Source organism: Microcaecilia unicolor, chromosome 7 (genome assembly GCF_901765095.1).
Source record: "Microcaecilia unicolor chromosome 7, aMicUni1.1, whole genome shotgun sequence".
Lineage (NCBI taxonomy): Eukaryota > Metazoa > Chordata > Amphibia > Gymnophiona > Siphonopidae > Microcaecilia > Microcaecilia unicolor.
Genome location: NC_044037.1, coordinates 47,072,440 through 47,089,294, shown reverse-complemented (window position 1 = coordinate 47,089,294; position 16,855 = coordinate 47,072,440). Strand labels below are relative to the sequence as shown.

The window sequence follows — 16,855 nt, the reverse complement described above, 5'->3', positions numbered from 1 at the left end:
CATCCTGTATATGAAGATCTTACTATGAGCGCACCTTTCAAATTTGAAGAATAAACTGAGTTTTTGGCCATCCTGGTACTTTGTCATGGTGCCTTACAATTTTTTATTTGAATCTTGATTGTTTGTTGCTTGTTTTCCTTCTTTCTTCTTTGCAAATCTATCTAATGCATGTTCAGAAGTGCAATCTTGAAAACCCAGACTGGACTGAAGTGCCGCCGGCAAAGGAAGTAGGAAAGCAACTATACTGACTGCAAGCCTCAATCCTGATTTCTGAAACACACTGTTACACTACAGTGGAAAATCTGTTTTTCCTCCATCCTTTTCTCTCTGGTCGCTTATTCCATGCAAGTTTAAGATTTGCAGTAAGCAGAAAGCAACGCTGGTCCAAGGTTATGGACAATGCTTCTGGTATGACATCTATTGCCAGTATTGTCATCAGGAAATCATTATCATAATTGCAAGGACTTGCCACTATAGTCTCATTTCAAAATAATAGACTTTTTATTCATGAGTTTAAAGATTGTTTTTCACTGCAGTGATCCTCATAATTAGAAAGAATCATATACATTTTTAGTTCATCTTTTTTCTTCTGCTACATTAAGAAGCAGAGGCAAGAAACTAATTTTGCATTATGAGACTAACTCACAAAGTATTTTTATGTGAAAATGGAAATAGTGAGGCAACCTTCATTATTACAAGATAATGTTGTGAAGTGCCATTGAGTCCATCTCGACTCATGGTGACCCTATGGATAGGTGCCCTGCTCAGTCTTTAGTCAAGCAGTTAATCGTAGATAAAATGGATGTTGCTTTAACTATCTGTTAGAGGGAAGTGGACCAATGACTCTAGGGAGACGGGATACTGATGTATAGAGTACCACTTTATTCATAGACTCGACACAGTACCGTGTTTCGGCCACAGGCCTGCCTCAGGAGTCTTAAATGATTCTGGTATTAGGAATAGGTTTAAAAGTTGAATGGTCTTGAAAAAGACCTTTAGTAACTTGTCTCTGTGCAGTCTGTTGAAAAGCTAAAGAGCGTAACAGCGTATGACTGCTGAAAAGTTAAACAACATAACTGCGTGTAACTGCTTGTCTGCCAAACGGCGTAACACATTACTGGTCTTCCTATTTTCTGTTACTCTTCAACTTTGCCAAGCATGATTTTCTCTCATCTTTTTCTTCACATCAGGTGTCCAAAGTATGAAAGTCAAAGTCTTGTCATTTGAGCTTCAAAGGAAAGCCGAGGTCTGATCTCTTCCAAAACCTATTGATTTGATCTTGAGATGGTCCATGGTACTGTATATACAATATTCTTCTCCAGCACCATAATTCAAAGGAATCGATTTTCTGTCTTTCTTTTTTTACTGTCCAACTTCCACATCCACGTGACATTATTGAACACGCCATGGCTAGGATAAGTCAAATCTTTGTATGTAGAGGTACATCAGCCCCTCTACCTAGCAGATTGCCTTATCCAATATACTCCTATCCAGAGTTTGGAGTAAGGTAGGCTAAGGAAGAAACAAAGTGTAAGGGAGCAGACTTTGTTTTAATTATATATTTTGCTCAGATCCTGTCTGAACAGCAAGACTGCCTGCATCACTAGAGAGGAACTTTTGACCCCCCCCCCCCCCCTAAATCTTCATTCCCACCTGCATCATTAATTTTAGGGGTACCCCATCTTGCTCAGGGCACAAGCCGCTTTGCCCTACAATGATCTCGGATCTCACATTGAAAAAGTAAAAGAAAAAAGGTCAAAGTGGCTGCTGCTTGCAAAACAGTGAAGATCACTGTCCTATACAGATCTCCTGTTCTTGAACTTAAAGATTAGTGGGGTAGAGGGTTCTATTCTCTATCTTTGTTGTGCTGTCTCTAAAATATACCTAATAATTCAAGTGATTTCTTTTTACCTGTTTTCTTCCTGCTCCTTTTGGTTTCCAGCTCAATGAAGACCAATTTTATATTCCCCCCCCTCAAAAAAAAAATTACCTAGTCCAGTTACTAAATGCAAATCAACAAAAGAACTATTTCTCACAGAAAAAAAATCAGCTTATCCACAAAATGTGAGAACAAAATACACTTGTGTGATATAAACAATAATCAATAGAGAACCATTTTTCTAAATCAATCTCAACAATCATAAATTAAGGAGAAATTAGACCTTACCTGCTAATTCGCTTTCCTTTAGTCCCTTCGGACAGGCCTGGGATTGGACTGATGGGTTGTGCACACCTTCCAGCAGGTGGAGACTGAGAAAGTTCTGATTCTAGAGAGCCAATAAGAGCCCTGGTCATGTGATCCTAGCCTCAGTATTTCACTAACAAAGCAGGAAAGAAGAGAGAAAACTAACCTTCTGTGCCCCCTGGAATCTAAGCAGCCACAAAGCATTCATAAAACGTGCTTAAACGACGGCCAAGCCATGTAAGCAAGCTCACCACCAACTCCCAAAGGAGAAGAGGTATGGCTATAGCATAACTTTCAATTCAGTATCATTTTTTCTTTTTAAAGAACTGTAAACTCGCAGAGCAGCTCCGTCATAGAACACTAAAAGAACTGGACTCCGTAACTATGTACATGTACCTACTCTTGAAAAAAAACACAGAACAAGGGAGGGACCTGGGCCAGTCCGGAGGGACTAAAGGAAAGCAAATTAGCAGGTAAGGTCTAATTTCTCCTTCCTTAGCGTCCCTCCGGACCGGCCCAGGATTGGACTGATGGGAAGTAACAAAGCAGTAGTCCTAAGGGAGGGACCCCAGCAAACCCGCTGTGAGTACTCGAGTAGCAAAGACCAGTCTGTAGTGCCTAGAAAATGAATGGAGAGAAGCCAGCCCATGTCGCCACCTTACAAATGTCCACGGGTGGCACCAAGAACCGCTCCGCCCAAGAAGCTGCTTGTCCCCTTATGGAGTGAGCTTTAACACCCTCTGGGACCGATCTCCCGGCCAGAAGGTAGGCAGAAGCTATCATCTCCTTAAGCTGCTTAGATGTGCCTAAACCCTTACGCCACCCGGCAAGGAGAACAAAAAGACGGTCCGTGCACTGAAAGTCTTCAGTAACCCTTAGATAACACTTAAGAGCTCTATTAACATCCAATGTATGCAACTTCCTCTTGAGCCTCCGTGCCCGAGGAAGACCCCACGCCATGAGGCTCGCCGCCTCCCTCTGTAACAGCCGACTCCTTGTTCCCTCCTGGTGGTTGACATAGGCCACTGCGGTGGCATTGTCTGACAGAACTCGCAGCGCTTTGCCTATCACCAGGGAACGAAACTCCTCCAGCACTTGGCGAATTGCCCTGGTCTCCAACAAATTGATGGGCTGTGACACTTCCAAGGTAGACCAGAGACCCTGCGCCAACCTTCCTAAGCAATGGGCTCCCCAGCCCCGGAGGCTGGCATCGGTCGTTAACACTATCCACTGGGGAGACTCCAGCGGCATTCCTCTAGTGAGATTCTCCGCCCACAGCCACCAGAAGAGACTGCTGCGCTCCTGGGAATGCAGGGGCAACCTCACCAGAAGGGAGTCTTTCTGAGAAGACCATCTGGACAGGAGAGACAACTGGAGAGACCGCATGTGTGCCCTGGCCCAGGGGACAACCTCTATAGTCGCCGCCATGGAGCCCAGAACCTGAAGATAATCTCGAGCACAGAGGACGCGACTGCGAAGTAACCCTTGAATCTGAGATTGCAGTTTGAGGACTCTGCCCTGGGGAAGAAATACATGACCCCGCGCCATGTTGAAGGAAACCCCTAAATACTCCAGAGACTGAGAAGGAACCAGACGGTTCTTGGCGGAGTTCACCACCCAACCTAGGGACTGCAAGAAACGCACTACCCAGTTTGTGACCTGCAGACTCTCCTGATAAAACTTCACTCTGATAAGCCAGTCGTCCAAGTACGGGTGGACCAGGATCCCCTCTTTCCGGAGGGCTGCTACCACTACCATGACTTTGGTGAACGTGCGAGGAGCTGTAACTAGACCAAATGGCAGAGCCCAAAACTGAAAGTGGTGTCCCAGAATTGAAAACCGCAGGAACTTTTGATGAACAGTCCGGATAGGAATATGCAGATAAGCTTCCATTAGATCTGAAGCCGTTAGAAACTCGCCGGCACGAATGGCCACTATCACCGACCGAAGGGTCTCCATTCGAAAACTTGTGACTTTGAGAGCCCGATTGACGGCCTTGAGATCCAAAATAGGACGAAAGGAGCCCTCCTTCTTGGGAACCACAAAGTAAATGGAATAACGACCCTGTCTGTACTCTGAAGGAGGAACTGGGCAAATGGCTTGAAGGTCCAAGAGCCACTGTAGAGTGTCTCGTACCGTGCCCACTTTGCGGCGAGAGCAACAGGGAGACTCCAGAAAGGCGTCTGAAAGAGGCTTTGCGAATTCTAACGTATAGCCGTCTCAAATAATTTCCAAGACCACTGGTCGGAGGTAATGTGGGCCCACCTCTGAAAGAACTGCGACAGCTACTACTACTGCTACTTAACGTTTCTAGAGCACTACTAGGGTTACGCAGCACTGTACAGTTTAACAAAGAAGGACAGACCCTGCTCGAAGGAGCTTACAATCTAAAGGACGAAATGTCAAGTTGGGGCAATCAAGATTTCCTGAATAGAGGTGTACTGGGTTAGGTGCCGAAGGCGACATTGAAGATGTGGGCTTTGAGCAAGGATTTGAAGATGGGCAGGGAGGGGGCCTGGCGTATGGGCTCAGGGAGTTTATTCCAAGCATGGGGTAAGGCGAGGCAGAAAGGGCGGAGCCTGGAGTTGGCGGTGGTGGAGAAGGGTACCGAGAGGAGGGATTTGTCTTGAGAGCGGAGCTCCTACAGGAATCAGAGGAGAATCCCACACACCTTCATTGGGAAGAACGAGAGGGGGACCGGAAAAGAGCACCCGAGTCTTGACCTTCCCTACGGAAACCTCGAAAGGACCGAGTTCTGTTGAAAAACCTGGACCTCTGAGACTGAGCTCCCCTGCCAGAGTGAAACCTACGGAAATCCTTCGCCCGACCATGGCCAAAGCACCCCGACTAGATGGGCAAGGCCTATCCTCTGGAAGACAAGGAACCTTCGTGTCTCCCAAAGAACGTACTAACTCCTCTCCAAACAACAGAGAACCCCGGAAGGGAAACTTACTCAGCTTAGACTTGGAGGCAGCATCTGCCGACCATCCTCGTAACCAAAGGGAGCGGCGGGCTGCGACCCCCCAATGCCAAGGACTTGGAAGATGCTCTCAACAGTCATACAAGGCATCTGCCAAAAAGGCAGAGTCCATCTCAATCCTGGCCACCTCCATATCGATAGCAGAAAGATCATCCGAGGGTCTGTCCAGGACCCTCTCCGCCCAGCAGAAGCAGGCTCGGGTCACCAGGGAACCACAGATAGCCGCCTGCACAGCCAATGAGGAGACATCAAAACTATTCTTGAGCAAAGCATCCAACCTCCTGTCCTGGACATCCCGGAGGGCTGTTCCACCATCCACCGGAACCGTATTACGCTTGGTAACTGCTGAGACCACCTTGTCGACCACTGAAACCTTAAGAAGAGTCTTGTCCACCTCCAGCACCGGGTAAAGACGGGTCATTGACCTGGCTGAACGAAAAGAGGAATCAGGAACATCCCACTGCGCCTGAATAACATCCCAAATGTCTTGATGCATGGGAAAGGTTCTTCCTGAAGATCTGCTGTCCTTAACCACAGGTCCACCTTCCGGACCTTGGAGGTCGGAGTCAGTTGTTCTTCAAAATGTAGCGTAGAGGAGACCAAGGAGATGAGTTCTTGTAGGTCATCCCTATGAAAGATATGGGCCACAGAAGGATCTTCTCCCTGAGGCAAGGGATCTGCAGCAGACTCTACAGGAACCTGATCCTCCCAAAACTCCTCCGGTAAACCTTCCTCCTCTTTCAGGAAGAGCAAATTCTGGTCCTGGTCAGAAACTCGGTCCACTTCTGGATCCCAGCATCTAGCCCTTTTTGCAGAAAGTAACGGTCTGGAGGAGGACTCCCCTGCCACTGCAACCCCAAGGCCTGACTTCTTCATTAAGAAAGCCTGGTACATCTGGAGGACAAACTCAAGGGGAACCCCCCCCCCCCTCCTGAGTCCCTCCAGAATGCACCAGGGACCCTGCCTCCATTATTTCCTGTATCCCCGAAGCCTGCACTTCAGAAGAGGGCTCGCATGTTGCAGAACCTGCAGCTGGAGGCAAAATGGCTGCCTTCCCCGCCAAAACAGCTGATCCAGCCACTTCAGCGGCCGAACAAGAGGGCACTGAAGCAGAAGCGACTGCCGACGCGGACGGAGGGAGAGGCGCTGCTGACACTTCTACCGCCGTACAAAACTTGCAGGAGCCGAGTGCGCCCACCCCCCCCCCACCCCCGACACTGGCAAACTGAGCAGCGCTTTAATTTCTCCGCCATAGCGCTTCGCGCCTTTTTTTTTTTTTGATGTTTCAATGATTTTTATTGACAACAAGTGCAAAGCTTTTTTTTTTTTTTTTTAAATCACAAACAAAAAACGTCAGTGGACCACAAGGGAAAGGAGAAGACAAAAATAAAAAAGTATGGGGTAACTCGCTCGTTCAGGCCTTGGGGCACTTCAACTCCTGTCCCCCTTTTTTTTTTTTAAACAGCTGAGAGAAAGAAAACAAAACAAGAAGAGCACAACAGCGCTGACTGCTCGTTAGTGCATAGAGGAGAGAAAGTGGCTGCCTCCCCCAAAGGCTAAACACCTTTCCACCGAAAGAGTAGCCCTTCCCTGGACAGCAAAGGGAGATGGGGAAGAAGGGGGGGAGGGCCCTGGGGACACCCGAGTTTAACACCCCTGAGGCTGGAGAAGGGAAAAAAAATTCCTATCTGCCTAGCCCCTACACTAGATTCCCTAGGCACAGAAGTTTTGGTTTTTTTTTTTTTTTTAGAAAAAGGAAGAGAGAGACTAATGGGCTCACCTCCTCCTACCTGCTGGAAACTGAGAAAATACTGAGGCTAGGGTCACATGGCCAGGGCTCTTATTGGCTCTCTAGAATCAGAACTTTCTCAGTCTCCACCTGCTGGAAGGCGTGCACAACCCATCAGTCCAATCCTGGACCAGTCCGGAGGGACGCTAAGGAATTTTAATTTTTTTAACTGATGATTAGAGAGGAAAAAAGGCTTCAAAGGCTAACGCTGCAACTGTGGTTTATGCTTAAATGATGCCTTCACCACCTTCTCAAAAGCTATAGCATCTTTTGACTTAAAGCAATCATCAGCCAAGAAACCTCTCCCTTTTTTTTTTATTTAGTCCTTTGAAAGTTCCAAAAATACCACTATCACTGCAAATACTTAATTCAAAATAACTTTGTTCATAATCATGCAGCAAAAAAACCACAATTATATTTTGTCAGATTACGACTACTCATAGAAAATCCCAATGGGAACCAGTTTCACTGTCCATCAGGCTTCGTCAGGAGAAACATTTTACAATTCAAATAACTTCAGCAGCGTAAGAAGTATGAAACACTTCATACTACATTTAAGTGTGGGGGTATCTGGCTGATGATTGGTCTAAGTCAAAAAGTGCTGTAACCTTTGAGAATGTGGTGAAGGTAATGTTTATTCATAAACCACAGTTGCAGCGTTAGCCTTTGACTGATGAAGCCTTTTTCATCTCTAGTCATCAATTATAAAAATAAAAATTAATTTATGTTGGGATTCATTTAGAAGAATGGTTCTCTACTGATTATTGTTTATATCGCACAAGTGTATTTTTTTCTCACATTTTGTGGATAAGCTAGTCCAGTTACCGAAATACAATCCACTCCCAAAAGGCATTGCCACCCTATTCTGACTACTATGCCCCACCACCAATGATTCTGAACACAGCCTCAGCTGGTCAGGGGAGCAGACAAGCAGAGATGGAAATCAAACCCAGGTCCTTTTGTATAGCAGAGTAGAGGACTGCCAGCAAGCCACCCTTTTTTCTTACTACTACTGCTGCTAATTTCAATAGCACTACTTTCTCTGTGCCTAGAGGGTTCACAATCTAAGTTTTTGTACCAGGAGCAATGTACATAAGTATTGCCACACTGGTATAGACCAATGGTCCATCAAGCCCAGCACCCTGTTTCCAACAGTGGACAATCCAGGTCACAAATACCTGGCAAGGTCACAAAAAAGGTACAAAACATTTTATACTGCTTATCCCAGAAATAGTGGATTTTCCCCAAGTTCAATTTAATAATGGTCTATGGACTTTTCCTTTAGGAAGCTGTCCAAACCTTTTTTAAACCCCGCTAAGCTAACTGCCTTTACCACATTCTCCGGCAACGAATTCCATTGTTTAATTACACGTTGAGTGAAGAAAAATTGTCTCCGATTCGTTTTAAATTTACTACTTTATAGCTTCTTCACATGCCCCTTAGTCCTATTATTTTTGGAAAGTGTAAACAGACGCTTCACATCTACCCGCTCAACTCCACTCATTATTTTATAGGCCTCTATCATATCTCCCCTCAGCCGCCTTTTCTCCAAGCTGAAGAGCCCTAGCCGCTTTAGCTTTTCCTCATAGGGAAGTCGTCCCACCCCCTTTATCATTTTCGTCACCCTTCTCTAATTCCATTATATCTTTTTTGAGATGCGGCGACCAGAATTGAACACAGTATTCGAGGTGCGGTCGCACCTTTAAGCGTTACAAAGGCATTATAACAACCTCATTTTTGTTTTCCATTCCATTTGGGTTGTGACTTGCCCAAGGCCACAAGATGCTGCAGTGGGAAATCAAACTCAGGGGGTCTTTTACTTAGGCGAGCTGGCGTTTTTAGCGGGCGTTAAAAATAGGCACATGCTAAATGTTAAGATGCCCATAGGAATATATTGGCGTCTTTAGCGTGCACCTATTTCTAGCGCATGCTAAGACGCCAGCGCACCTTAGTAAAAGACCCCCTCAGGTTGCCAGGATCATGGCCCGCTGCACTAATCATTAGGCTACTCTTCCTTTATGAGTTCTTGGAAGGCAAGGCTTGTGTTATGACCAGTGTTACTAAATTCATCATATTGTTTAACTACGTACAGGTTTCAAATATAAAACCAGCTGTACCTTTAAACAAGTACTAATTTTGCAGATTTAGAAGAACATTTCAACTTTGTTTACTCAGCACAAGTGCTTACATTTAGTTTCTATGATTCAGGGCCAGGTAATTAGTCAGTGAACCCTTATTCACTCATTGTGGAATTCTAAGTACCTTTAGAACCTACCATGTAGCTTTCCATAATTTTCACAGTTAGGGAGAAAAAGTATGAGTGGTAAATGCAGGTGGCATGGCCAGCATTTGCCCTTTACATTTATGGTACTACCACTAACAGTGAATCTAATTCCCTTATTTGGCAGATTGAATCCTAGCAATAGTACTGTGAGATTATTTTTAGGGTCAGAGCAACCATTTTGAACCTGAGTGGCAAGGGGCAGGAGCAGAGGGGGACACTAGACAACCAGGGATACTTCTGGGTAAGTCTCAAGAGGAGTAGTTGAGGGAGGGTCAGGATATGGTCCTGAAGGGCTTTAATTGGAGGGGTTGTCTTGGGTGTGTCTACGTAAAGTGGGGGGAGTGTCTTGGGCAGGGAACTTGATTGGGTAAGCAGTCAGGGGGATGATGTTTCAGGACAATTGGTGTTCTTTTTTTTTTTGAAGGGCTGTGGCTACAGCTCTACTTAATGTGTAGCTGGTTTATTGGAAGTTTATTTATTTTATTTGGATTTTACTCACACCTTTTTCAGTAGTAGCTCAAGGTGAGTTGCAGTCAGGTACACTGGATATTTCTCTAAGTTTGTACCTGAGGCAATGGAGGGTTAAGTGACTTGCCCAAGATCACAAGGAGCGGCAGTGGGATTTGATTTTGAACCAGTCACCTCTGGATTTCAAGACCTGTGCTCTAACCACTAGGCCACTGTTCCACTCCAGTTGTGACATCTAGCATGCGGTAACATCCCACACTCCAGCTATTATGACAGGCCATATCCCATCTCCACCATGATCACCCTAGATCCTGTCCCTACCCATGATAAGCAGCTATCAGAGGATTTTTACCGTGCTGGCTGGTTTAGCATGTGGCAGCTATTAGGACGTCTGCACTAATGGCTACCACACAGTAACTCCTGTGCTAGATGCATACCACAGCTTAGTAAACATTCCCCTTTGTGTGTAGAATATTTGATATCTGGCAAATTTCATCCTGGTTCAAGTTTGCTGTATTTTTTTTTTTTAATGCTCCCCAGATCCGCAGAGAAAATAGGTTGGAATAAATAAAAATGTACTTGAATTGTGAAGTTTAAATATTGGGGGGGGGGGGGGGGGGGGGGGAGGGGATCATTTTTAAGGTAACTTTGCTGTTTGAAGGTGTATAGCACTATATTCTGACTCTTTTTGCCCTCAGAAGTAGTGTCAACCTTCGAGGATTTATAGTCAAACTGTCTTTCTAAAAGTGCTACGTACACTTTACAACTGCAAAATGTCTGCAAGTGTGATTGTACTATACCTCTTCTCCAGAAGAAAAATGAAAGGTTTCTATTGTCCTTTCTATCCAGGCTTTGCACATGCAAATTCTCCAGTGTATTCTGCACATACAAATAAACACTCACATATTATTCAGTGTGAGCTGCACCTTGCCTCACTATGCACAAAAAATTAGGTTTGCAAATACTAATTTCTTTAGAATCAGACCAGGCACTTAATAATTCGAAGACTCAAAGCATTGTTTAGTTTACTATCATATAATCTGAATTAATAGGGAAAAGAGAAGGGTAACATTTTTCTACCTGTATCACTAAAATGCAACAATTGGACAGTCTATCATTTTTTTTTTTTTTTGGGGGGTGGGGGGGGGGGGAAGAATACTTTATCCAATTATTTAGTCATGTAATCAGTACTATTGGCCTGTACTGCTGGTTTATATGACAGGGGACAATAATGTTTACCATTTCTTTATATCTTTTCACTGGAATGGTAAACCAGAATTAGGGCTCCTTTTACTAAGCCACGCTAGTGATTCTCAGCACGGCAAATGCAACGCAGCCCATTCAATTCTCAGACTACACCTCCCAAACTGCAAAAAAATGATCTACAAAAAAAGTGCCCACTCTGCAGACTTCACTTACCTAGGAACCAAATGGTGGAAAGACAAACCAAAATAAGAAATATACAGGAATATACTAGATTCTGCAAAATTCTCAAATCATTCCTATTCAAACGAACCCTCACAAAGAACACCCATATCTCAAAACTAATTATTACCTCAATTGTTTATTACTCTATTTACCATTAACCTTCCTTTGCTTCATGTACAATTTCTCATTCATAATATATTTTCTAAATGTTAAACATCCATAGCTATCTCAGTACATTTATGATATTGTATTGTAAAATTGGATTCTTACAACAAATTACTTTCTTACGCATTATTCTTTGTTATGTATCCTATACTGTTTATTGTATGCCACATTGAACTCAAAACTTGTTTGGGATAATGTGGGGATATAAATGTCACAAATAAATAAATAAAATTTGAATGGACTTTGTCGCATTTGCCGCATGGGAATCATTAATGCGGTGTAGTAAACGGGGCCCTTAGTTTAGAGCAAAGAAGCAGGCCTGTGTCCCCTGTGTTTTTAAGTGACAGTAAGAAGTATGTAGATATTTGCTAATGTGATTTATATGATCACATAAAATTGAACAATTAAAAACTATTATATGGAATTCTAAAATTTGTTCAGTCAAAAATGCACATATTTACTTTGCTTCAACCACAAACAGAGAAAAATAATGAAACACATGGAGAGTAGGGCTCTATATATATTCCTGTAGCTCACTAAGGAGTTCTTTTACTAAGATGTACTAACGGATTTAGCGCACGCTAACAGCGCACACCAAATGCTAAGATATCCATTATATTCCTATAGGCGTCTTATTATTTAGCGTGCCTTAGTAAAAGGACCCCTAAAATGGATTCATTCAGTTACTTCATTATATTTCATCATTGTTCAATTTCCAACTATATTTTTTAGAGAGACCTCAAAAAGATATCAAAAATCCCCAGAGATTCCAAAAGTTCATACCAAGATGATGTAACCAGGCAGCATCATAACTCTTCTAATATAATAATTTGCTCTTGCAACGTTCCAATGTCTCTGGCTGCGTTCGTAACCATCTCCTGACATCACTCTCCCACAGTAGAACCCTGTGTGCCTGACGTCAGGAGGTGGTACAATGCCAAGCCAGAAGGCGGGAAGCACGCGACCAAACAAAACACGACAGGCCCGAGACGTGGGACCGCGGGAGCACGGAACGCGCTAGCCGCTACAGCACTCAAGCTTCAGCCCACGATCGCGACTGACAGCTGATCCGCTTCAGGCTGCCTTTGCTTTGGCTTCAATTTCAGCTGATCCTCTGGTCCCGCCCTCATTTCCTGTTTCCGGAAGGGCGGGACCACAGGAACAGCTGAAACTGAAGCGAAACCAAAGGCACTCCAAAGCAGCGTCCATCCGTGCTCCCCTTCACTCTTGGCGGTGCACCAGCAGCAGGTAAAAACTTTTAACAACTGGCAGCAATAACGAAGGGGAGAGCCTGCAGCACATGTCCTGCTTGCAGTCCAAGGACACAGAGACCAACAGTGGGTGCATGGGACGAGGGGGGGGTAAGTGGGTCCTGAGACCAGAGAGGTGGGGGTGGAGGGGGGTCCTGAGACCAGAGAGGTGGGGTTGGAAGGGGGTCCTGAGACCATAAAGGGGGAGAGAAGGGGGTCCTAAGAGAGGGGGGAGGGGGCACACACTCACTGTCTCTCACATACACTCTCTCTCTCTGTCACACACACACAGTCTATCTCTCTGTCTCACACACTCTCTGTCACACAAACACACACACACTCTGTCTCTCTCTGTCCCACTAATACTCTCTCTCACACACACACTCTCTCAAACATACACACTCCGAGGAAAACCTTGCTACCGCCCGTTTCATTTGTGTCAGAAACGGGCCTTCTTTACTAGTATCTTAATATTCCTTTGCAGAGTTCTTGTCGATAATGTAGTTTTTGCCTCTAAGATGTAACTGCTAGTGGTTCTTAGTTCTTCATACGCTCTTGCTATTAATGCGTCAGATCTTGACAGATAAGCATAATGCTATTTTGCTACTTTTACCCCCCTGGTTTACTAAGCCACACGGCAATGCCATTACACTGCTTGACTGATTCATCTTGGTATGAACTTTTGGAATCTCACATTAATTTTATGAGTGAATTTTGTAAGTGAACAGATTTTGAAATTTTATAATTTCATATAATAATTTTCTGATTCTTCAAGTGACAGAAAAAAAAACGTTTTATGGCTGTATTCAGGTATTTGTTTGCACATGTCATTCACAATTATAAGTAAACATCGCATACTGCATCTTAAACCATCAGTGCTAGCAAAGGTAATTTATCATTAAAAGTTTGATTCCATCTTTCATGAACTTTATGCTGAATTATAGTAATAATTAATCATGATCAGCATACAACACAAGACACTTAGGGCCCTGTTTACTAAGCTACGTTGTAGGCGCACTAACATTTTAGTGCGCTAACGATAGAGACACCCATAGGAATAAGTGTCTTTATCGTTAGCGAATGCTAAAACATTAGCGTGCCTACAGTGAGACTTAGTAAACAGGGCCCTTACAAAGTTAACATTCAATGAACAATAACCAATAAGGCAAAATACATAGGTATTTAAATCACTATTAAGATCACCCTCCCCTTCTGCTGATTTGCATTTTATTTTTAAAAAGATATTTCTGAGTCTATTAGGAAGCTCCTCCTGCTTAGCCACACCCACTATTACAAGTGTAAGTAAAAAAACATGATTTTATAAATTCTGATGCTTATCAAAACGCCAGGCAAAAATAACACTGATACACGTAATCATAAACAGCTGGAAAATGAAAATCGGGCTCTTTGTTACAATAAAGGTAAAAACTTTTTATTTTGACTCCTCTCTTCCAAAATTGCATGTGCAATTTTTGGAGACTTTTGTAGAATTGGGGGAGTTAGAATGGGCTAATTCCATTAACGCACACTAAGGGGCCGGCAGTAGTTCCACCCCCAGTGTGTGCATTTCCGGAACTAGCGGAAATATTTTAAAAAGAAAAAATATGGCATAAAAAGAAAGGAGACCTAAGAATACAATCAAAATACAACATAAAGAAGTAAAAAACAGATAATCTAGGAGCCCTTTTACTAAACCTTGAGGACCCTTTTAATAAGGTTTGGTAAAAGGGACCCTATGCTAGCGCCAGGGCCCCTTTTACTGCAGAGGGTAAAAAAAAGCCGAAAAAAGGAATTGTTGTGCAGTAAGTTCGCACTTGCCGCGTGCCCAATTCAGGGGGAAGCACTTACTGCCCACTGAGGAGGCGGTAAGGGCTCCCGCATTAACCAGGCAGAATGTGTCGCTGCCCGATTACCGCTGGGTAACCCCCTGTGGAAATATTTTTTTAGATATTTCCACTAGTGCCAGAAATGGCACACACTGGGGGTGGAACTACCACTGGCACCCACATTGGGCGCAAAGCAGCCCTTTAGTAAAAGGGCCCCTTAGTGAACGCTAATGGAATTAGCACACGCTAACCCCATAATTCTATAAAAGTTGCCAAAAATTGCAATGAGCCAATAGTGCCAATAACTGGCTTAACAATTATTGGCGCTAATTGATATCAATTAACATTTACACACATAAATTTAGGTGCAGATCCAAGCATCCTGGAAAAGGGGGCGTGGAAATGGAAGGGTCATGGAAATTTCAGGGTAAAGCATGGGTGTCTATTCCAATTACATGCACACCAATTATAGAATAAGGGGTTTCGCACCTAAATTTAGGTAGGGCATTTGCACCACATTTTCATAGGTGCGCATGGCCATAGCTAAATTACACGTGACCCCTGCACTTATGTGCTATTCTATAAACCACAGCTAAGTTGCGACCCCTGCACTTAAGCGCTATTCTATAAACCATGCCTAACTTTAAGCATGGCCTACAGAACAGCACGTAAGAAGGGGCGATTTATATAATTCACCCCTAAATGAAAAGAAGCCCATTGGTGTAACATGAGCTTCTTAACATTTAGCGCATCTCAAAAGGTGTATTGTGCCATGTATCCCCAACACAGGAAAATAACAATGGAATATTTTTCAGTAATTTAGTGTGCAATAAAGAAAATCCTGTTCCACCTCTCCACCCCCACCTTGCAATGGGTATAAAAGTTCAACTGATGAACTGCCTTACAGATTAGAGTGCGCACATTATCTGAGAGCTATGTGGAGGGGAGGGAGGTGGGAGGGATTAGAAGGTGCCATTCCTGGGAAACCCCGTGACAGAGGAAAATAACATCTTTCTTTGTTGGTGATTATACACTACAGTATTACACATAGATGGCACAGGCTGGGTGTGTCTGCAGAACATGATAGGAGCCCCGCTCATCAGGGCAGGGCTCAGATCGCCAAATTTCAAGTTTGCAAAGGGCTTGTGCTACAGAATGACTCATGCCGTACTCCCTGAGTCATGGCCAGGAATTTCTCAAGCATAAAGCCTTCGGTTTATTGGTCTCCATGTTAATTACATTAGTAACACGGGGGGGGGGGGGGGGCGGCTAACTCGCTTCACTCCACCTTTAAGCCGCTGTTCTCCTGCCATCAAATTCAGTCGTAAGGACTGAAGTACCCAGAGGTAATTTGTGAGACCCTTTCACAACAGAAAAACAGCACAGCAGTTGAACTAACCGTGTCCAGAATCAACGTGGAACAGAAAAGAGAGAGAAAGCGCGGCAAGACAAAATTAGTGGGAGTCTGCTGCGGCACGTCTATTCTACAAAACATGCTGTACTTGGTGAAAGATTTATGGAGGTCTGACTGAACAAAGGCAAATACTTCTACATGGAAAAAAACCAGAGCTGCCTTTGACCCACGCTAGCAAACTTGAGAACAGGAAGTGAAAACAATCTGCTGCCTGGCTTTCGCCTCCCCGCGATCTAAGCCGAAGCAGAGCAGACTCTCGGCAATGGCATTTCCTGTTAAGACTCGCTCGCTTATGGCTGCCCTTCCTGCTGCCTGATTACTCTGTGGTCGTCTAGTAGAAACGAGTAAATGCAATGAGCGCAAAGTATTAGATCTCATACACAGTACCCCAGGAACCAAAAAAAAAAAAAAAGTGTTCAATAACACACACACACATATCCGCGTTTCGTGTGGCATATAAATACATATTTAACTTTACTCTTTTTAAGCATGATGCTTCTGAGGATTTAGTGTCTCAATATTTGGGTTTATCAAGATTAGCCAGATAGCTGTATTCGCAACAGTACCCGCAAAGAAACTACAGCAGTCTACTTCCACAGGTGCTGAAAGAAGAACACTTAACATGCACAAGTACACATACAGTTTTCTAAATATATGCATGCATTAATGCGGAGTCTCTACCTCTTACGCTCCTGCAAATGATAACTTTTCATTCTTAAAGCTGCTGTCACCGAGGCACCTCTGGTCCAGGAAAACAACAACAACACTGTTTACTATTCCTGCAATTGGTAGATTTGGGCCGCCACGGAAGAAAACTCAGGTATAGGAGCTCAAAGAAAAGCACAAGAAATGATAGTTTGAAAGCCAGTCAGTCAGAAGTGCCGCCAAAACCGGAGCTGAGCAACTTCTCCTCCTCCAACCAAGGCCCTCCCTTTAGGGAATCTGCCAATCAAAGGCAGCTCAGGAGGCCCTTTTCAGAGAGGAACAGAGCTCCTTATTGATACAGCTTATGTCTGCAGCACGCTGCCTTGCCAGGCTTTCAAGAAGAGATCGGATTACACGGGCA

At 44.1% G+C, this 16,855-nt stretch overlaps 1 protein-coding gene across 3 annotated transcripts in view; it reads right to left on the bottom strand.

Annotated features, from left to right (window-relative positions):
* The window catches only part of MBNL3 (muscleblind like splicing regulator 3), a 243,631-nt gene extending 227,006 nt beyond the window's left edge, over positions 1 to 16,625 (bottom strand). Inside the window, exon 1 of one of the 3 annotated variants that reach the window (XM_030209574.1) lies at positions 16,471 to 16,625. The gene's annotated coding sequence lies outside the window, so the exon portion shown is untranslated. The remainder of the gene's footprint in view (positions 1 to 16,470) is intronic. The other 2 variants (XM_030209575.1, XM_030209576.1) reach the window with 2 other exon arrangements.
* Between the last annotated feature and the right edge of the window lie 230 nt (positions 16,626 to 16,855).